Consider the following 22996-nt stretch of genomic DNA (forward strand, 5'->3'; position numbering starts at 1 on the left):
GACCCTAAATCCCAAATGTCTTTTCAAATATGAACTTCGTCAAGTAAATTTATCTGACACCCACAATTTTTATTTTATTTATTTATTTTGGTAAGTTAGAGGAATTAAACCGATTACGTCTGTGCGTGGTCAAGAGTTAGAGGAATTGAATACAAATTGTACATGCATTTTAATAGTTACCTTTATCGATCATCTACTTTTTTCTTTTTCTAATCTACCAATATCATCTACTTAGTACTTAATCCACCCTTTATCATCCTAAATGACCCTGCCTGTTTGGTAACACCCTCCCTTCAAGTAAGTAGGGAAATTTTTTTTTTTTTTTTTAGTTGTTGTAAAAAGTGATTGATATAATATAAAGTATGAATAATTTATATAAAATAGTGAAAAAAAATTGTATTGTAGTGAATTTTTTTTATTTTAAAAAACAGTAATAAAAAATTATTGATATGATATAAAATGTAAAAAAGTTGAAGTTATTTTTTTTAAAAAGTAATAATTAAAAAAAAAGTAAAAAAAGAAGGAAGGGAAAGGGGAGGGGTTGCCAAACGGCCCTCTTCAAATTCACGCACAGCATCATAAATTCGAGCAATCACAATGAGGCCATTGTACAATCTGCTGACTCACCCTTTGTTGGTTTGATGATTTTTATTAACCTAGTACTGTAAACTTTACCCCAAAATTTAAGGCAGACTAAGTTTTATATGAATTGTGGGATTGTTTGGTAAAGACAGGTACAGAATAGAGTAGTGGAGTTGCTAATTTTAAAATTAATAAGAAATAATGATGTGATATAAAGTAAAATGAATTTTTATAGAAAAGTGAAAAAATTTTGTATTTTAGTGAATTTTTTATTTGAATAGTAATAAAAAAATTAGTGATGTGATATAAAAAGTGAAAAAAGTAGAAATGTTTTGATGTGAATTGTTGTTGGAAAAAATGAAAAAGTGTAGTGAATAGTGTCAAGCACTATCCTGAACTGTAACGAGGCTTAACAAACAAGGCCCACTCTCCTAAAATTTCTAGAGATTGTATGCAATTCTTTGAATTCAATTTCTAGAGATTGTATGCAATTCTTTGATTTCAAACTCCTTTTTTTTTTTTTTTTTTTTTCAATGAACAACCACATCATCAATTGTTGGACAAACAAATTTCAACCCATGTCTCTTCAATTCTTTGGCCAACTACCTCTTAAGAATGATTAGGCCACCCAAAACAATTAAGAGGGTGGTTGGTCTATTAATCGCCTCCAAAATAAATGATAGTATTAGGGAACAACTTTCAAAAGAGCTCAGGGGTGGTTCAATCACTTCCAAACGGACTTAGGATGGTCCGACTAGTCCCACCCTATTATGAGGTGGACAACCATCCTCAAACACCCCTTTCGGCACTAACTTCTCATTCTTTTATGCATTTAGACTGCATAGATCATTTTGAGCCTTTGATTAGAAATTGTAAGGATCTTAATCCAACTCCTATTACTGACTTAAGCAACCCTACAACCCATAAATTCATAATGCTGGAACAGTCGTACAGACCTAGTCCTAGCCAATTAAAACCAATAAAGAACTCCCACCAAACTTTCAATTCAATTTCGTTCACATCCTCATTTTTCTCATGCAAGAAATTAATAGAACTTCTTCTCTCACACAAATATTCTTTATAACATCCACATTTCCATATCCGATCTGCAACTGAGCCACTAAGTCTAATGGCATACACATACTTTTCAATTAGGCTATTCTTAATTCAAATCCTAATACTAGTAGCCAAATCCAAAGCTAAAGTCCCTGCAGTTATAGTGTTTGGAGACTCATCCGTGGATTCAGGTAACAACTGTTAAGTTTGACTTGATTTTTTGGTGTGGGCCCCTCTTCAATAATAAATTGGTGAAACTTGTTGGAGAAGTTGATGATGTCATTTGGTGGCTTCTTTAGTAAGCTTTGGCTTGACTTGTAGCACAAGTGGCAAGGATACTTATTGGAGAAGGAACTTGTTGTTTCTTGGAGAAGGATTGACGCACGTCACTTGCTGGAGCTTGACTTGCTCTTGGCTTGTAGGAGAAGTAAACTTCCACAAGAAGAAAGTGACGTGGAGCTTACTTGTAGAAGAAGGAGTGCTTGCTTCTTTAGTAAGCTTTGCTACCTATATAAGAAGTACACAGCCGGCCAACTGAAAAATCAAGGGGAGAAGAAGTGAAGCAGAAAATCTAGGAATCTCATAGCAAGAGAGAAAAAAGAAAGAAGCAAAAAGAAGGAAGTTTATCCTTCTTGGTGTGCGATACAAAGTAAAAGAAAGAGAGGTTTTCTCTTCTTAATGTGTCGTACAACAATACACAAGTGAGTGAAATCTGGGTGTATTGGGGCTTTGGGCTTTGAGTGATTTTCTCCCTGTAACTATTTTAAATAGTGAATTTTCTCTGCGTCTCCTACAGTGGATGTACCTCGGTTTGAGGGAACCACTTAAATCTTTGTGTCATTTGTGGGTGATTTAATTTCTCCCTTGTCTTCTTAATTTTTCGCTTCTCACGGGTCCTGGGAAATAGGACTTATTTCCTAACAACTGGTATCAAAGCCATTTTTCTTGGTTAGAGCCAAGGTTTGGTTTGGGTGGGAGCGATGGCAGGAGAAGAAGGGAGGATGGTAATCGAAAAATTCAATGGCACAGATTTTGGGTACTGGAAAGTGCAGATTGAAGATATTCTTTATGGGAAGGATCTCCATCAACCGCTTTTGGGAGAACAACCTGACGACATGTATGATGACGAGTGGGCCCTGCTTGATCGTAAGGCCCTGGCAGTTATCAGGTTATCATTGTCAAAATCAGTGGCGCACAACGTTGTAAAGGAGAAGACCACAGCTGGTCTAATGGCGGCTTTGTCAAGCATGTACGAGAAGCCGTCAGCTAACAACAAGGTGCACCTGATGAAGAAACTGTTCAACCTGAAGATGGCGGAAGGAGCTTCGGTGGCGCGACATCTAAATGAATTCAACACCATCACAAATCAACTATCCTCGGTGGAAATTGATTTTGATGATGAGATTCGCGCGTTGATCGTCTTGGCGTCTTTACCAAATAGCTGGGAAGCCGTGAGAATGGCTGTGAGTAACTCTGCAGGTAAGAGTAAACTAAGCTATGAAGATGTCAGAGATTTGGTTCTTGGTGAGGAGGTCCGCAGGAATGATGCTGGTGAAACCTCCGGTTCTGGTGCAGCTTAAACCTTGAAGAAAGGGGTAGAGGTCAAGAAAGGAACTCTGAGAGAGGCAGATCTAAATCTAAAAAGGCCAGGAGCAAATCCAAGTCTGGGCGACAACCTGAATGTTGGAACTGTGGCAAGACAGGCCACTACAAGAAGAATTGCAGAGAATTAAAGAAGAAGAAGGCTAACGACGATTCTGCAAACGTCGTGGTGACAGAAGAAGTGCATGATGCACTACTTCTCTCTGTTGATAGTCCTCTTGACTCCTGGGTTTTGGACTCAGGGGCCTCTTTTCATACCACAGCGATCCGTGAAATTCTCGAAAACTATGTTGCTGGAGATTTCGGGAAGGTGTAACTGGCTGACGGATCGGCACTGGATGTTGTGGGCATGGGTGATGTTCGCATAAGAGTCCACAGTGATTCGGTATGGAAACTGCAGAAGGTAAGGCATGTCCCAGAGCTGAAGAAGAACCTGATCTCAGTGGGGCAACTTGATGATGAAGGACACTCCACTAACTTTCATGGCGGTAAGTGGAAGGTCAGCATTGGAGCCAGGATTCTGGCTCAAGGATACAAAACAGGTACTCTTTATATGACCAAAAATATTAGAGATATAGCTGCTGTTGTAGATGCTAGTGTCAATTCAAAATTCTGGCATCTAAGGCTTGGACATATGAGCGAGAAAGGGATGAAGGTACTACTGTCTAAAGGTAAACTACCAGCACTGAAGTCAGTTGAGTCTGACATATGTGAAGGCTGCATCCTTGGGAAGCAGAAGAAGGTGAGTTTCGTAAAAATTAGCAGAACACCTAAGCTAGAGAAGCTGGACCTGGTACACACGGATCTGTGGGGTCCCTCTCCAGTGGCATCTCTTGGAGGCTCGCGCTACTATATTACATTCATTGATGACTCAAGCAGAAAGGTATGGGTTTATTTCTTAAAACTTAAATCTGATGTATTTGAAGTTTTTAAGAAGTGGAAGGTCATGGTAGAGACAGAAACTGGTCTCAAATTAAAGTGTCTAAGATCAGACAATGGGGGAGAATATGAAGATGGGAGTTTCAAACAGTTTTGTGTGGTGAACGAGATTAGGATGGAGAAAACTATTCTTGGAACGCCACAGCAGAATGGCGTGGCTGAGCGCATGAACAGAACTCTCAATGAGCGTGCAAGAAGTATGAGACTGCATGCTGGGCTACCGAAAACCTTTTGGGCTGATGCAGTAAGCACTGCTGCTTACTTGATAAACAGAGGACCTTCAGTTCCTTTGGGCCATAGACTACCTGAAGAAGTCTGGAGTGGAAAGGAGGTAAATCTTTCCCACTTAAAAGTTTTTGGTTGTGTTTCATATGTCTATATTGAATCTGATGCTCGTAGCAAACTAGATGCAAAGTCTAGAAAATGTTATTTCATTGGCTATGGGGATGAGGCATTTGGGTATAGGTTTTGGGATGATCAAAACCGGAAGATCATTAGAAGTAGGAATGTTACTTTTAATGAGAATGTTATGTATAAAAATGATTCTAGTGCAGAGCCTGCAAGTATAGAATCTGAGGCTGAAAAGCCTGATTTTATCAGCTTGGATGAGATTTCTAATGATGCAGCTCAAAGAAGAAATTCAGAAGTTGATGAGGATCCAGAAGCTGAACAAGATTCTGAAGATGAAGAAACTGAAGAACAACAGATTGAGCAAGGAACACCTACAACGGCTGTCCGAAGGTCTGCTAGAACCATTAGACCTCCACAGCGTTATTCACCCTCCTTGTTTTATATTCTGTTGACAGATGGCGGTGAGCCGGAGACATATGATGAAGCCTTGCAGGTTGAAGATTCAATCAAGTGGGAGTTAGCAATGAAAGATGAGATGGACTCATTATTGACTAACCAAACATGGGAGCTGACTGAATTGCCAGCAGGTAAGAAGGCTTTGTTCAACAAATGGGTGTTCAGAATGAAGGGTGAATATGATGGTAGCAAGAGCTATAAGGCAAGATTGGCAGTCAAATGGATTGTACAATATCTGAGAGGAACTTCAGATATATCCCTTTGTTTCACAGGTGCAGATTTGACGCTGCAGGGTTATGTGGATGCTGATCTAGCGGGTATTGTTGATAGCAGGAAAGGTACTACAGGGTTTGTAATTATCCTATGTGGTACAGCTGTCAGCTGGGCTTCAAAGTTGCAGAAAAGTGTAACTATTGAGGAACTGAAGTTTTGTGCAGCTTCAGTTGGTCTTCGAGCTTGAAGACAAGTGGAGGAGACATCTTGAGAAAATTCGGGACTTGATGAAAATCAAGTCAAGTGGGAGATTGTTAAGTTTGACTTGATTTTTTGGTGTGGGCCCCTCTTCAATAATAAATTGGTGAAACTTGTTGGAGAAGTTGATGATGTCATTTGGTGGCTTCTTTAGTAAGCTTTGGCTTGACTTGTAGCACAAGTGGCAAGGATACTTATTGGAGAAGGAACTTGTTGCTTCTTGGAGAAGGATTGACGCACGTCACTTGCTGGAGCTTGACTTGCTCTTGGCTTGTAGGAGAAGTAAACTTCCACAAGAAGAAAGTGACGTGGAGCTTACTTGTAGAAGAAGGAGTGCTTGCTTCTTTAGTAAGCTTTGCTACCTATATAAGAAGTACACAGCCGGCCAACTGAAAAATCAAGGGGAGAAGAAGTGAAGCAGAAAATCTAGAAATCTCATAGCAAGAGAGAAAAAAGAAAGAAGCAAAAAGAAGGAAGTTTATCCTTCTTGGTGTGCGATACAAAGTAAAAGAAAGAGAGGTTTTCTCTTCTTGATGTGTCGTACAACAATACACAAGTGAGTGAAATCTGGGTGTATTGGGGCTTTGGGCTTTGAGTGATTTTCTCCCTGTAACTATTTTAAATAGTGAATTTTCTCTGCGTCTCCTACAGTGGATGTACCTCGGTTTGAGGGAACCACTTAAATCTTTGTGTCATTTGTGGGTGATTTAATTTCTCCCTTGTTTTCTTAATTTTTCGCTTCTCACGGGTCCTGGGAAATAGGACTTATTTCCTAACAACAACAACCAAATTCCAACAATCGCCAAGAGCAATTTCGAGCCTTATGGTCGTGATTTTCTTGGTGGCCGCCCTACCGGACGGTTCTCCAATGGTCGCATTTCTCCTGACTTCATCTCCGAGGCATTTGGCCTCAAGCCAACAGTACCTGCCTACTTGGATCCAATGTATAATATCTCAGATTTTGCTACCGGAGTTTGCTTTGCCTCTGCCGGAGCTGGCTTTGACAATGCCACTTCTGATGTGCTGGTAAGTATCAATATGCACTTTCCATTGCATTCCCTCTTACCATATTATCAAGTTCTGCATGTTAAAGACATTCTTAAAGTACTTTATATTCTCCAAATTAGACTTTATTCTATTTTTTTTTTTTGTTTTTTTTAAGGGTTTATTATCTTCCTTGTTTAGTTTAGGTTTACTTCTTTACCACTCTTAGTCTTTTTATGAATAGAGACCATTGTACGTAATAGTATTAATTATATACTTCAATACAAGATGTAACCCTAACGTTTAATCAGTTTTTTTCTCGGCTTCCGCTATCTTTCTCTAATTTGATCATATTCTTTGTCCATCATATATTACTAAGGACATGTTTCAGGCACGCGTAGCAACTTATAATCTGCATGTTTCAGGCTGTGATACCACTGTGGAAGGAAGTGGAGTAATACAAGGACTACCAAAAGAAATTGAAAGAGTATGTTGGGGAGGAGAAGGCAAACAAAATATTAAGCGAGGCTTTATATTTGATTAGTCTAGGAACGAACGACTTCCTTGAGAACTACTACGTATTACCTGATCGACAATCCCAATTCACCATCAGGCAGTATGAGGATTTCCTCGCCGGAATTGCCAGGAATTTCATCCAGGAACTTTATGGTCTAGGAGCTCGAAAAATATCCTTAACTGGGGATCCTCCAATGGGGTGTTTGCCATTGGAGAGGACAACAAATATCATGGATCATCATGGTTGCGTTGAGGGATACAACAATCTGGCCTTGGAATTTAATGGAAAATTGAAGGGCTTGGTGGCAAAGATGAACAAGGAGCTTCCTGGGCTTAAAATGGTGTCTGCAGATGTATATAACATTTTTCTGCAAATCATTACAAGACCTTCCATATATATATGGTAATTAAGTTTTGGACTTTGCATAGATCCTGTATTTTTCCTCCACATTTTAATCGGATGGGCATTTCTTTCATTAATTCTTCCATTTTCGGATCATACGAGAACAACCTTCTAACTTCATAATCCCGGATGAACGTGCTCTTTAAGAATGCATTTGTCACTGTAATTTTGCATATTAAAAGTTTGATATTAAACCAAATAATTAAAATAAAAAAAAAAAGTATTTTTTGATTTAAAGCAAATCAAATTTCATAATATCTCCAATTACCATACTTGTATTATATCCGTTTATTACAATTCTCCTATAAATAGAAACCTTTTGCATTGAAAATATTATCGGTGGTAGGCATAGGTGTCTAATATTGAACCATACAAAATAAAATTTGCCTCTATTTTTCTCTTATTATGCTCTTGCCTTTATTTTTCCATTTGATTATGAGTATCTTCAATATGATCATCATAATAAATAAGATATAATACCTAAAAGAAATCAAATAAAGAAGATATAAAAAGAAAAAGACTAGTTTTCTTTTCTTTTCTTTTCTTTTTTTCTCCGATAGAATATATAATTTATACTATTTATATGGATTCAACTTAATTTTCTGTCTGGTAGCTACGAGACAATAGAAAACAAACTCCCTGATCTCTTTCTTGTCCTATTTTAGGTAGCAAACAAACCATACAAAAGAATGAATTAATTAATGTAGTTAACTTGATATATATGATATTTTCTGTAATTTGATATATATATATATGATATTTTCTGTCCTTTTTCAGTGCCCTTTTATTTGCTCTTAATTTGCAGGAATGGAGGTGGCAGAAGTGGGATGCTGTGGCACTGGGAGATTTGAGATGAGCTACCTCTGCGATCCACAAAGTCCATTTACGTGCACCGATGCAAATAAATATGTGTTTTGGGACGCTTTCCATCCTTCAGAGAAAACAAGCCACATGATCTCGAATTATTTAATTAAAAACAGTCTAGCAATGTTTCTTTGACATGTTATATATACATAGCGTGTGATTTCTGCTTCTCAAGCTGTGTACGTACACTTGAAGTGTTCCCCACGCCATTTCCACCTTTTTTCTTTTTCTTTTTTTGGTGCAAACTCATTGGATATTTCTAGATATGCAAGATCGATCTCCTCCAATTAATTAAGATTATTTTGGTGCAAACTCATTGCATATTTAGAGAGAGTGCTGAAGAGTTGCAGAGATTTGAATCTGCTTAGATGTGTGTGTTATGATTCCATTTGTCACATGGATTACAGTTTAAACCTTTCTTCAACAAACAACGCTAATTAGGAAAAGATTTAACGACAAACCCGCTATAGACAAGTAAATGTGAACAATAAATCTACATAACATTCAATAAATTCCAATATCTTAAGTTAATGCCAAAAATCAATGGTGAGTCAGTAACTATACACGTTTAATCCTCGATTTGGGATCTCTGCAAAACAGCCAAAAGTCAGAATGGTGAGAAAGGGGCGGCGGTACAACCTTTGAAACTTAAGTCAGTAAAGTATGAAGGTGAAAATGAAAGAACTATATAAGTGAAGTAAGGGCATGAGAGTATACCTAAACCTTATCTTTGGTCAACCTTATATAGACGTGGTCTTGACTTGATTGGATGCCTGGATAAGGTAAGTATCGCTATTTTAGTGGCTATGTCATAATTAATTACAAGGATTTGTTACCTTAGGTGGTTCCCCTTGGTAAGTGATCTTTCCTTCTTTAAGAGAATGATTTGCTAGGAATTAAGAGACATTTCTGGATTTGCTATGTCATAATTATTGGAATTTATTGTCTTTAGTGAGTTTTCCTACTAGCGACTTGCCATCTACGCTAGACGCTTGTTGGGGGTTTGGGCTCATGGGCTTTTAGGTGACCCTAGTATAATGTCTCAGATTTTAAGACATAAAATATAATGTCTTAGAATAGAATTTAAGATCTAATAATGAGGTAAAAGAATAAATAAGAATATTTATGAAAATAAATATTCATTAATTAAGAAGTGTTTATAGTTTCAATTTGATAAAAGTTTAAACTGATCTTAAACTTTGGAACGTTGAAAATAGGGTCAAACGAACTTCATTTTAGTTGATTCAAAAATCAGGAAACTCTATTCGAAGTCCTTTATCTACCCTCCGAATTTCATAATTTTTGGACTCCGTTTAAGGCACGAAAATACCCACGAAAAATACTACCTCTAATTTAGACGAAAATTAATATCTAACATTAGTGAACCCGTTTTATTCTTCATGAACCTAGCCCAATCATATATGATATCCAGCCCAGCCCACAGTTCAAATGTCAATATACTCGGCCTAACTTAATCACAAAGAGACTTATTAGAATCAAAACTTCCATTAAATAGAGATAAGAGATATTATGTTAGTAATAATGAGTTTCTATCCTTTAATATAAGCCGTAAACCGATCACTTGGAAACTCCCCAACCCTTGATTGTTTAAGCCTCAAACGATCCAAGCCTTCCAAATCCTTAATTATGTGTGTGTGTTCGGCTCTTGAATAAGAAAAGAAAGGAAGAAAAAGCAAAGAAAACAAAATGAGAAGGATAGAAGAGAGGTAGAATGTTCTCGATCTAAAAGAAAAGGGAAAAGACAAAGACAAAAAAAAAAAGAATCTTGTGTGTGTGTTCGTGGGTATGGGAAAAGAAAAGATAAAAGAGGAAGAGAGCCTTCTCTCTTGGTCAACAAAAGGGAATGAAAAGTAAAAGCTAAGAAAGAAAAGGGTATAAAAGGAAATATAAAGAGAAAGAACTCTCTAGACAAAGGACCCATCTCTCCCTCTCGTAATCTCTCCATTTGGTTTTTAGGTTTTAGTACAATTCTTTTAAAGAAAACAAAGTATAAAAAGTAAAAAGAAAAAGATAAGGACAAAAAAAAAGTACTTAGAAAAGAAAAGATAAAGGAAAAAAATAAATTGAAATTTAGTCCCTTTTAATATCTCAAAATACTATTTTGAGATATTTAGTAAGTTTTAAAATAAAAGATTTGATTTATTTTACGTAATTTCTAAATTAGTAACTTTGTTTTAATATTTTATGATTTAACAATTTTATTTATTTTAAGTATTTAATATTTTAAGTTGTGTTTTAACAAGATATTTCAAGTGGCGTATTTAGATAATAAATCATGCCGTTGTGATGTCTGAGTAAAAAATAAATGTTTGACAAAAGCGTTGTTATACTGCTCGAAATTTTAAAAGTATTTTTAGACATTATTTATATTAAAAAAAATTTAAAATTTATTTAATATAAAAATAAAACATATATAACTTAAATCTATTTTGGTATGCACGAATAGAAACACTTGTTGGGATGCACGAACCTCAACTGGTGGCTGCTAACATCATTGGTAGATGACTCATACAAATACGTCTCCATGAACATGATCACGATCAAAGCTGGTGGCGTGATGTAGCTTTGCTCTTTCTGGGTTTTTCATATATACGTATGTTCTTTGCACTTAGCATTGTTGTAGCTCGTGTTTTCTAGTGCTTGCCCAATATGTTCATATTCACTGCATGCCCGTTGAGAATCTAATCCAACTCAAAAGTAATCTCATTTTCTCGTTGTTAGCATGAGTGTGAGTGTTAGAGCATTAAAGATATATCTAAAACTTTGGTTAGTACAATTTCTAAGATCTCAGTACTGTTTTACAATCAACCTTAGATGGTAGTTGTTGGGGAATAATCAATACCGAGGACATCTAGGCCCAAAGTCGAATCTAGGGACTTGATTCGAATGATCAACTCGATCATGTCACCTCGGTCATAAACCACTTCAGAGGTTACCGAGACCTTATGTGACAAAGCTCACTAGAAAGCCTCGGATTAAAGCCCGTCTCAGAGTTGAAGCACCCTAGATATTTCAAGGCAACCCAAACTCCCGAGTATCTCGGAACCTCCCAAGGAACTTCGAGAGGTCCCGGATATTTCACCCCCAGACGTGCAACCAGGGCTGCAGCACGAACCCCAAACAATCTGCATATTTAAGCCCACATCGCCACTAATTGTAGATCCCCGAAAATTTGGGACGTGCGAAGTCCTGAACCCACGTCGCCACTAACTGTAGATTCTCGGGAATTCGGGACGTGTAGGGTTATTCAACTGCATCTCAGACTTCTATAAATACCAAGGTTTTCCAGGTATAAAACATGTTTTTTTTTTTTTTTTATCTCCATAAAATTACTCTAATCAACATCTCTCGAATCTTGTGCTGACTTAAGCATCAGAGTGGGATTGTCGGCATCCTCCAATGCAGTTATTTTTTTTCAGATCCCAAGAGAAGGAAAATACAGATGAATAGCAGGGTGACATGTCATCAACTAGAAATCTGTATCAACAGCAATCAACTTTCTAAAAGCAAAATTTATTGAGAGATATTCTATGAGACTCGGAGTTGAACCATATGTAATTGAAAATTCTTTAGAATTGATGACCATGGGATGCCACCTTGGTCAACACCATTGCGTCACTCATACAACCATTAGGTTTTGGCTATATAGACTAAAGTGAGAGTTAGATAGCTAGTCAAGCGACGTGAAAAATCCCATATCTGCTACTTATAGTCAAGCCCTTCCCTACCTCTATATCTTATAAGAAGCCTTCTCTCTGATCTATGTCTTATCGTCTTTTAAAGCCTAATGATATGATTAGGGGTGCATCTGCACTTTTGGCAATGCTATTCAATTTAGGTGAAACCCCACATCCTACACTAACCAGGAGGTACGATGATCGTTGCTAGCTCTAAATTTTTAATAATTTTTCTTAGGAACTTTTTTTCTCAGAGTGATTGTGCATGATTGGATGCAAGTAAAAAAAAAAATAAAAAATTCTACTTGCTACAATGTTCGGGTTTAATACAACCTGAATTCAATCCATTGTTTCACCTGAATTCACCCTAAATTTACAAAAAAAAAAAAAAAAACCCGAACTCCAACACTTCAAGAGGTCATAATTGCATTTCAAAAGCAAAAGGTACACTTCAAGGCGTCTTAATTGCATTTCAAAAGCAAAAAATGAACTCCAACACTTCCAGATGATTGAATGACCGAAAATAATAATTATTCATATTTATTTATATAAAATAATAATTATTTCAATTATTATTTCACACTAATTTTCATAACTTCAATCATTTTACACAACTTTTTATACCTCCAATCATTTCCTACAATGGTTATCCGTGAAAAAATATTCTCATACAACTATCAACTAAACATGATTTCAAGTACAATTTAAATTCTATCAATCAACCAAACATCCTTTTTGCCTCTGAGTTTGTGCACTAAATAATTGTAACACCCCGGTCCCATATTGGGAAGATTAGTAGCCCACGTAGAGTGGGTAGTTTATAAAGATAGTCATGAGTACTAAATCCCACATTGCTTAGTTATTAGGTGAAATTGGGTTTTATAAGGAATTCTAAGGGAACTCCAAATCGACTAGACCTTTTGGGGTGATAGTGCAGATGTGACAAGCGATTTTCCTTAGGTTGTTACAAATTATATCAGAGCCACCTAGTAACGCCAGACCATGTGGTACTGGAGCGCTGCATGACATGGCCCTGATGAAGACGTCAGGAGTTTAAGAGGGGGAGTTTGTAACACCTCGGTCCCATATCGGGAGGATGAGTAGCCAGCATAGAGTGGGTGGTTTATAAAGACAATCATGAGTACTAAGTCCCATATTGCCTAGTTATTAGGTGAAATCGGGCTTTATAAGGAATTCCAAATCGACCAGTCTTTTTGGGGTTGTTAGGTTGTGATTGGCGTCATTCTGTGTTTGAACAAAATCACTTGTATGTAAAGATGCTTTATCAGGGATTCCACTATTCAGAGTGATGTCAGAAGATTCTGCACTGCTTACAAGTTAGAAGATTTTGGTTCCCTGTCAGCCGTCCGGACGACGTGTTATCCCGTCCAGACGACCATCTGTCCACTATTCCATTCATCTGGACGACGTGCCATACCGTCCGGACGCCCCGACAGATCAAGCATCATCTGTCCGGACGACGTGCTTTCCCGTCCGGACCTTCACTGTTTCGAGAAGCTACTGTTCTAGCTTCCATCCATCTGGACGTCTCAGCAGTCCGTCCGGACGCCTCAGCAACCTGTCTGGACGCCTCTCAGTGATTGATCAGCTTCAGATTCTTTCCAAGTTCAATTTAAAGGAAGATTGCTTCAACCGCCCGGACAACGTGGATTCCCGTCCGGACTCGCTCATACATAAGGCAAGAATCGCAATTCAAATATCACCGTCCGGACGAGAGTCAACCAGCTTCAGATTCTTTCCAAGTTCAATTTAAGGGAAGATTGCTTTAACCGTCCGGACGACGTGGATTCCCGTCCGGACGTGCTCATACATAAAGCAAGAATTGCAATTCAAATATCACCGTCTAGACGACAGTCAGCCTTGGTCCGGATGCGCGTTCAATAGTTAAGGAAATTGCCGATTCGACTTCAATTGTCCGGACGACTGCCTATCATGGTCCGGACGCACGCATAGCAGATATGGAAATTGCATGTTGAAGATTAGCCGTCCGGACGCGCGAAAGCCTTATATGGAAATTACTTGCAGCGGACGTGCGACCATCTGAACGACAGTGTCTCACCATCCGGACGACAGTGTCTCACCATCCGGATGTGGCTCTTAAACAGGAAAGATTTCTCAGCGAAATTTTTGAAAAAATCTGTCGCACAGTTGTCCATCCGGACGGCCCATGTCCACCGTCCGGACGGCACACGCATATATCACTGAAGTCGCCCATTCTGTACCTCAGCCTATAAATAGAGGCCCCTGGGCATTGAGAACTAAAAGAATTCGGTATTGAATTCCACAAGTGCTCAGAGAAGTTATTTTGAGAGATTGTTGAGCTGATTAAGTTTCCTCTGAAGCCATTGCAAGTGTGTTGTTGCTGCGCTACAACTGAAGTATATTTTAGGGGTTGACCCTAAGGTAAAGGATTCCATTGAAGACCCCTTTAGGTAGGAGACCTGGTTGGGAAGCGTTCGTGTTGGGTTACACGTTAGAGAGCAAGGTACGACCACTGCATCGGGAATATGTGAGTGTTACTATCTTGTATCTAGCTTTGTCTTCTGAATAGTGGATATCCTAGGTTTGGCTGCCCTGGAGTGGTTTTTCTCTTAACTGAGTTTCCACTTCGTTAACAAAAATCCTTGTGTCATTTATTTTCCGCATTGTTATTTTTGTTGACACGTTAAGCACGCACTTGCCATTTTATTAGAAGTCAATTGCATTTTTCAATTGGTATCAGAGCTTGGTACACTTTGTTGAGATTTATTTCTAAAGTGTTATTATTTTTGACTTCTATATTTTGATATGTCTCAAACTCTTAATTTTGTTCCTGCCTTTGATGGTACGAACTATGGCTATTAGAAGGCACGTATGCGTTTCTTTCTGAAATCTATTGACTGTTGGAGTATTGTTGAAACTGGTTGGACCAAACCAGAGGATGCAGCACTCGAACTAGTCCCTCAGAAAAATGCACGTCTTTCAAATGATAAAGCCCTCCATGCTCTGTGTCAAGCACTTTCTCCATCTGAATTCGCCAAAATTTCAAACTACAAATCAACCAAAGAAGCATGGCAAATTTTGGAAACAACATATCAAGGCACTAAGCTTGTTAAATCTGCCAAACTTCAAATGTTGATTTTGAAATTTGATGAAATTAAGATGTTGGAAGAAGAGACATTCGAGGAGTTTTACTCCAAGATGAGGACCTGAGAAACTCCATGGTGAGTCTTGGGAAACCTATCTCGAATGTAAAACTCATCCGAAAAATTCTAAGATCTTTGCCTGAGTGTTTCAAAATCAAGGTGACCACCATTGAAGAAAGCAAAGATCTTGAAGAGATGAAGATTGAAGAGCTTATAGGATCTCTTCAAACATATGAGCTGTCTCTGCCCCCGGTCAAGAAGTTGAAGACCATTGCCCTAAAGGCTTCCAAGAAGAAGGTAGAAGCCTCATCTAAAGATGACTCTGAGGATGAAGAAAAAGCTGTGGCTATGTTAGCCAAAAATTTCAGAAGACTGATGAAAGATGATCCGTTCAAGAAGAAGTTTTCTGAAAAAGTAAAGAAACCTCTCAGAGAAGCTGAACCTGAGGAAGAAGAGAAGAAAGATCCCAAAGGACCCCGATTTTTTGAATGCTCAGGCTTTGGGCATATCCGGGACGATTGCGGAAATCTTAAGAAGGGCAAGGGGAAGATGTATAATGTGACTCTCAGTGATGAGCCATAAGAAGAACCTTCGGAGTCTGAGAAATTTCTGGCCTTTATTGTCCCACATGCTGAAGAAGAAGACTCTTACTATTCGGAGCACAATGACAATGGGGAAGAGCTCAAGGAGGCCTACAAGACACTCTATATAGAGTATGAGAAGGTGAGGGAAGGTCGCAAGCAGCACCTCTATGATCTGAACGGTTTGCAGACTGAGAAGAGTTTATTGCTGCTCTTTATACAAGAGCTCGAGGAGAAGCTACTAGAAACTCAGCTCCTGTTAGAACGAGTTACTGATGAGAAGCTGACTCGTATGTTGTCTATCCAGAAGAGTCCAATTGACAAGACTGGTCTCGGGTATGTAGCTCCCTCTTCTGATTCTCCCTCTACTTCAAATACTGTATTTGTGAAACCTACAGTCCAAGAGTCTCCTCCAACTGCTGAAGATAAAGGGAAGGACAAGGTCAATGATGATGTTCCAGGCACTCAGAAGCCTCATTCCATCAGAAGACCTCCTATATGTCATCACTGCGGCCTAAGTGGGCATGTTCGTCCTCAGTGCTCCCTTCTCAAGGCTCAGAAAACCAAGGCCAGAAAAAAAGTACCCCGACAGGAAAATTATGGCACTAGACCTGCGGCCCAGTTTCAGACTCCATGGTATCAGGCTCCCTTTTATCAAGCACCAAGATATCAAGCTCCTTGGTCTCATGCACCACGATACTAGGCATCTCAGCACCAGCAGCCTCAGCAACGGTTTGTACCAGCCAATCACAGTAGCAAATCCTCAAACAAACTCAAGCAGTTTAGAAGGCCCTAGAAGGTGGAAGAAGATCAATACCACAGTAAGCCACCTACCTGAATGCAGAGCATGATGGAGTGGATGATGTCCTGCCAACAACCATCCTCAGAAAGGTAGACTTGGATCAAAAAGGACCGTCACCCCATGAGGGGGAACAAACGCACCTAGCAAGTTCGGGTGTTCATGCCTAGGATTTGGTTCCTAATCCTACGGCATCAGGTTTGATTGCTTATTTTGCTGTTATATTTTATATGCAATCTAGGAACCAGTGGTACTGTGTTTTGCCCCTTATATTTTGTTTGGAGATCTTTGCAGGTATTTATTAGGGAAGACAGAAAAAGCAGGTCGAGTGACTGTTTTTCTGTAATGGCATCATCAGGTTTGATTTTGCCTTGCATATGATGTCATTTCCATATTGCATGTTTGGTTTTCTTATGTTTTTTTTTTTAAAAAAAAAAACAAAAAAACAAAAAACAAAAAAAATTGGGAGAATTTGCAGGATTTTTTTTCTTTTCTCTTGGCATAACAGATAACTGCATGTATTTTCTCTTGATATCTCAATTCTTTGGGTATTGATTTACTTTGCTTAAGATATAATTGAGAGTGTTTGACTATAATTTTCCAAGTGTTTTCCTGTATATGCAAAAGTAGGATAACTTCTTTTCTCATACGATGAAAAATGTGCACTATCCACGACTCCCCTAAAAGGTACTTCTCTCCTTCTCTGACTTTGTGTTTCTAGAAATTTTGGATAAGAGAAGAGGTCCTCGATAAAATGGCCAAATTGACCACATGCTAGTTGAACCTATAACCTAAAAACTCTGGCATTCCCTCTAGATTACAACATCATAAGAATCAAGCAGTAAATCATATGAATTATGTGCTTTAATTATTCACTGCTTATGTGCTGAATTTGATTTATGCCTTGCCCTCTACGTGCAAGTAAACCATTTACTTTGTCCTTCATGGTACAAGTAAAATAATTAGGTGCTGCATCTCAGGGGGAGTGTATCAGATGAGGGTGGCTAGGCCCTAGTAAGTTATAAGGTTTGACTTTTGACTAATCTATCATTAATTTTCACTATTTTCTAGAAAATCTGGTTACTATCTGTCATGTCATTGAAAGTCATACCTTGTGGGTTAAGTCTTCACACACACACGCATTGCATGAGTTGAGTTGACTATTTGAATTTTCTACGTCCAGGAAAATATTTGTGCTGATTAAAATCTCAACTCTCTTTTATATCTCTGCTTAGTTTTGAGATGCTCTCGGATTATGTTATCAATGGTTTATACATGCGAGTTCTGAAACTGACTTGGAAAAAAATTGATTTCTGTAAATTTTCCTCAGTTTTCTGATGTTTCAGTGTGGAGCGTCCGGACGGTAGTTTCTTGGCGTCCGGACGGGGATGGAGCTTAGACGTCCGGACGGGAGTTGTTTAATGTTCGGACGCGCGCGGCCAGCATCGGGCGGACGATTAAGATTAATCGTCCGGACGCGCGTGACCAGTCTGCTCATTTTCGAGGCAGCACACGTCTGGACGGCATTAATACACTGTCCGGACGGGGACCCCACAAGTGCTACATATACCTCTGCTCGCCTCTTTTCTTCCTACCCCACCAAATCCTTCTTTTTGGCAACTTGTGAGTAAAGTGAGCCTTTGGATTTTTCTTACTCCTTTTTGTCTTTTTACATCTCTCTCACATTCCAGGTATTCTTCCAGTCTTTCTCTTTTCAGTTTATTTATTTTTAAACTGGTAGAATTTTTGGGAATGTTTTGAGATTATGAGATGCATATATCTGCCATGTTGGGATTATTTGGGATGATGTTTTTAGAACTTAATTGTGATATTCTCTGTCTTTATTTTTATAAAAGTCTATTTACTGCTGTTATTCTGCCCAATTTTTATCATGACCTAACAAGCACATTTTTGGACTATTCCTGGCAAAATCTTGTTGGTCTTTTTGTGCAGAATCATGTTTGCCATCAGTTCCCAGTGCATGGTTCGCCAGAGGACAGAAGAAGAGAGAAGCGCCCTACAGACCAAAATCATGGATCGTACAGTCATTGCGAAGCGCAATGTGGTTCGATCTGACATCATGGTGCCTCCGCTTGATAGTATTTATGAGACTATTCAGACTTACCACTGGGGATACCTCTACACCTATGCCTGAATTGTTCTCACCAGGCTGGTCAGACTCTTCTATGCCAACCTGGAGGTGGCACAGGACGATGAGCGTGGATTGGTATTGCAGTCCACTGTTGACGGACATCTCATCACTGTTGATCCTCAGATCATCGGTCACTTCATTGGGGTACCAGTCCTCGATTTGGCCGACAGTCCTTATAATGAGGTGGTGCTTCCTCCCTCTCTGGACGATCTCCGAGAGTTCTTCCATGCAGTTCCACAGGGAGAAGAGCGTGCTACCTCCATCCGGATCGGCTCATTGTCTCCTTCTCATCGCTTGCTGGCCAAGATAGTACAACACAAGCTATGGCCAGTTGTCAGGCGCAGTGACTTGATTCTGAAGAAGGCGCAATTTGTTTATGCCATCCACCTCCGCTTGCCTTTTTGTCTGTGCAAGCATATTATGAGTGTCATGCTGGAGGCTCGTGATGAGGGTAATACCGGTCTCCCTTTTGGCTGCCTGCTCACTCAGATCATTCTTCAGTCAGGCATCAACATAACTGGAGAACCGAAGTGAAGATTCAGCAGCCCATCAGCAAGCAGACTTTGATGAAGTCTAATGCACAGCTGCGGAGAGATGACTCCGATGATGAGATGCCCATTCCTGCTGCCATGCCAGTCGGTTTTCCAGATATGGATTCATCCTCTCAGACAGTCCGGCCTTCAGAGCCGGAGATCAATTTTTCACAGATCATGGAGGCCTTGGCTGCTATTCAAGGAGGCATGAGCACCATGCAGCAGTCCATCACTTCTATACAGCAGGAGGTGCATTTGATAAACAAGCGGGTAGAGCAGAATCAGTTGGATCTCCAGTAGTGCCTCAAGTACCATCATCCTGGCAGTAGTAATGATGATGAGGATGCACCCATGGCAGCGGATGATTAAGTTTCTCGGCTGTAATTTGTTTTTGGTAGCTATTTTTTTTTTCGGTTTTCTTTTGTGACATTTGTGTTATATTTAGCTACTTTTAAAACTGTTGAACTAATATTACTCTGCTTCCCGGGTCCTTCTGAGACCGTTAGGGGGAGTAATTTTTATTACAGTTGGGTGTTTTATTACTCTGTTTTACCCTTTGTCCCTTTGTGACAAAAAGGGGGAGTAATTTTTATCTTTGGACCGGGAATGTATTTCCAAACCGGTCAAGTGATTTTTGTCCCAGAATGGCCAAATGGGGAGTTTGTTAGGTTGTGATTGGCCTCATTCTGTGTTTAGACAAAATCACTTGTTTGTAAAGATGCTTTATCATGGATTCCACTATTCAGAGTGATGTCAGAAGATTCTGCACTGCTTACAAGTTAAAACATTTCGATTCCCTGTCAGCCGTCCGGACGACGTGTCATCCTGTCCGGACGACCATCTGTCCACTATTCCATCCGTCCGAACGACTTGCCAAACCGTCTGGACGCCCCGACAGATCAAGCATCATCTGTCCGGACGACGTGCTTTCCCGTTCGGACCTTCACTGTTTCGAGAAGCTACTTTTCCAGCTTGCATCCGTCCGGACGTCTCAGCATCCTGTCCAGACGCCTCTCAGTGATCGATCAGCTTCAGATTCTTTCCTAGTTCAATTTAAGGGAAGATTGCTTCAACCGTCCGGACGACGTGGATTCCCGTCCGGACGCGCTCATACATAAGGCAAGAATCGCAATTCAAATATCATCGTCTGGACCACAGTCAGCCTTGGTCCGGATGCGCGTTCAACAGTTAAGGAAATTGCCGATTCGACTTCAACCGTCTGGACAACTACCTATCATGATCCGGACTTGCTCATAGCAAATATGGAAATTGCGTGTTGAAGATTAGCCGTCCGGATGCTCATCCCCCATGGTCCGGACGCGCAAAAGCCTTATATGGAAATTACTTGCAGCGGATGTGCGACCGTCCGGACGACAGTGTCTCACCGTCCGGACGTGGCTCTTAAACAGGAAAGATTTCTTAGCGAAATTTTTGGAAAAATCTGTCGCACAGTTGTCTGTCCGGACGGCCCATGTCCACCGTCTGGACGGCACCTGCATATATCAGTGAAGTCGCCCATTCTATACCTCAGCCTATAATAGAGGCCCCTAGGCATTGAGAACTGAAAGAATTCGGTATTGAATTCCACAAGTGCTTAGAGAAATTATTTTGAGAGATTGTTGAGCTTATTAAGTTTCCTCTGAAGCCATTGCAAGGGTGCTGTTCCTGCGCTACGACTGAAGTCTATCTTAGGGGTTGGCCCTAAGGTAAAGGATTCCATTGAAGACCCCTTCAAGTAGGAGACCTGGTTGGGAAGCGTTCGTGTTGGGTTACATGTTAGAGAGCAAGGTACGATCACTGCATCAGGTATATGTGAGTGTTACTATCTTGTATCTAGCTTTGTCTTCTGAATAGTGGATATTCTGGGTTTGGCTGCCCTGGAGTGGTTTTTCTCTTAACTGAGTTTCTATTTCGTTAACAAAAATCCTTGTGTCATTTATTTTTCGCATTGTTATTTTTGTTGACACGTTAAGCACACACTTGCCATTTTATTAGAAGTCAATTGTATTTTTCAGGGGTGATAGCGCAGATATGACTAGCACTTTTCCTTAGGTCGTTACAATAATAGTTGAATTCTAATTTTAAAAAATTGAACATCCAAACGTACCATTAAGTCATTATGTATTGTTTTTTTATATTTTTGTTGCTATTCATCTAATTATATTAATGAAAGCAGAAACCTTAGATTGTACGAGCTTCATATTGTTACTTGATAAAGCTTATTAGTTATTGTTAACCATCATATATATATATATTAAGATTCTCACTGCAAATTAGGCCCCTACAATGCACAAGGATAGATAATTATTAGTACAAATATCACCCTTTTTTTTTTCTTTTTTCTTTTAAAGATAATTTTAGTGATATTATGTATGACTATTTAACAATTATTACTTTAAATATTATTGAGATGTTTCATAACTAATGAATTTCTCAAGTATTTTTAATCTGCTATTTTGTAGTGCACCCCTCTTCTTCTCTCCTTGTACTTGCTTAATGGAGTTTTTAATGGATCAATTTGTGGCCATGTAGATGAATATGATATAATGGAATAAAATACCACCACTGAAGGAGTGAACAATAAATCTTGCTGCTTAGTTTTTCCCATTTTCTATACTGTGTTTTTAGTGGCTGTGTGACGTCCCACATCATTTGGATATGAGAATGGGATGTGCTCATATGTATATTTGCATCCTTCTTGACACAACATGTGGGCACTCGCTAGGACCCCAAGAATGAGATGATCCCAAGAGGGTCGCCAGCGGAGACGCTGGGTCCCAAGAAAGGGTTATTGTGACGTCTCACATCGTCTGGAAATGAGAATGTGGATGTGCTATTATGTATATTTGCACCCTTCTAGACACAACGCGTTTTAAAGTCGTGATGGTCATGAATCTATCAGAACTCCGCAGTTAAGCATACTTCTATGAGAGTAGAACCAGGATGGGTAACCTTCTGATCAGTCTGGTTCAAATGAGCCAAAAGTGGACAGTATTTTGTCATTTGGGGTGGGTCGTTGTTGTGAGTTTTAAATGTACTTGCAAGTGTACGAATCGTTTACAATATAGTGTATGCAAGTGCGAGATCAAATCCATAGGGAAATGGTAAAAAATCAGGTTCTTGCTTAACTAATCTCGTTTGAACATAGTTCCAAAGTGTTGAGGTTTAAACATGCAAAATAACAACTAGGTTAAAGATGATGATACAAAATATGTAAAAAAGAACTACGGCTAAAGAATCCACCAAACCAAGTCCAACAACACACACTCTTGTTTTCCATTAAAACACCCCAAGAACATTTGAGCTTTGCATTATTAATCAAGTACTTAAGCACATGTGTTAGAACTATTTAATGAATCCAACTTAGATCACAAAGAGTACCCATTTGAAATCAAATCATCCATTACACCTATTCAAGGAACAAATCACAATGGATACCCTCTCTCAAATCAACAACTCTATGTACCCATTGGTTGCAACACATTAAAAGCCCTTCCACTTCAATAAACACACATTCACTCTAAGGCATAAGTAACAAAGAGAATGAAACTTGAATCACATATTAATAAAAGTTGGAATGTACAAGTAGCATAACAATAATGTGAGTGTTATCAATGGTGAGGCTTCATCCTCAACCTTAGTTGAGGGTTTTAGCCTACTATGACTAAAAACACCACAAAAACTTGAAGAAGACTTAAAGAAAAGAGCCACAAAATGTAAAGAGTTTCTGAAACTAAGCTATTACAGAAGATAAAATGGCCTAAACCTACTGCCCAATTCGCTGGTTTACAAAAGGGAGAATGTTATGGCTTTATAGAGGAGCATTAGGGTCTGAATTCCATGTAGAAAGACTCCTCTACCCC

At 39.1% G+C, this 22996-nt stretch overlaps 1 pseudogene; it reads left to right on the plus strand.

Annotated features, from left to right (window-relative positions):
* Positions 1-1711: 1711 nt before the first annotated feature.
* On the plus strand, positions 1712-8359 carry LOC133859234 (GDSL esterase/lipase At2g42990-like; annotated as a pseudogene).
* The last annotated feature ends 14637 nt before the right edge of the window (positions 8360-22996 follow it).

This window comes from Alnus glutinosa, chromosome 2 (genome assembly GCF_958979055.1).
Source record: "Alnus glutinosa chromosome 2, dhAlnGlut1.1, whole genome shotgun sequence".
Classification (NCBI taxonomy): Eukaryota; Viridiplantae; Streptophyta; class Magnoliopsida; order Fagales; family Betulaceae; genus Alnus; species Alnus glutinosa.